Source organism: Ictalurus punctatus, chromosome 21 (genome assembly GCF_001660625.3).
Source record: "Ictalurus punctatus breed USDA103 chromosome 21, Coco_2.0, whole genome shotgun sequence".
Lineage (NCBI taxonomy): Eukaryota > Metazoa > Chordata > Actinopteri > Siluriformes > Ictaluridae > Ictalurus > Ictalurus punctatus.
In genome coordinates, this window is record NC_030436.2 from 7,315,001 (window position 1) to 7,315,823 (window position 823).

The following is an 823-nucleotide window of genomic DNA, read 5'->3' on the forward strand; positions in this document are numbered from 1 at the left end:
GGCTCGTTTCAGCCTACAGCTAATTAACAGTGACACATTTTTTGTGATTCCACCTTTTTCTTTTTTCTTAAACCAGGATTTTCTTTTAATAGCGAGGACATTTCAAGTCTTCAGATAGTTTTGTGTAAAACAAGCTGAACTTCTGATGTTAGTTTTTCTCGTTTGCAATTAATATCTGATCGCCTCAACCGAGGACACAGATGGGGGGTGTGATTACTTTTCTAAATAAATAAAGATAGCATATCCTTTAAAGAAAACAAGATAAGTGCTGAGGTCACGTCACGCGGTTATCAGTAACTAGCAATGTGAATTTTCTTTTGTTAAAAACAAGTATTTTGTGCATTAAGAGGATTGCGTGCGAGAGAAAGCTTTACTCCCCAGTTATTGCGTCAGGTTTTCTGCGATTTTACGTTTTTATAAGGAGTCTCCAGTGTCAGCACTCTTGTAAGGAACATAAAGCTGTAAGTAAATTGAAGACATACTGAAGTTTTCAGGAAGGAGAGCTTTTGTGGTTTCTTGATAACATGGTTTTCAGGTTAAAAAGAAGAAAAAAAAAATATTCAAGAAAAGAAAAAAAATGAGAATTTAAATGTTTACAGCTGTTATAAATAACAACAATAACTATCTAAACATAACAGTAAAGGAGTAAAAAGTACGTCGTTCTTTAATTAAAAAAAAGTTACTGCCAAACTGCATAATCGCAAAATCCTGGAGGGACTGTATAACAGCATGTGCAAAAGTATCTTATTCCTTACATAACCTTGCACGATCAAGATCATATACCATAAACACTCTTAATATCAGATGAAAGTGAAACGAGAAA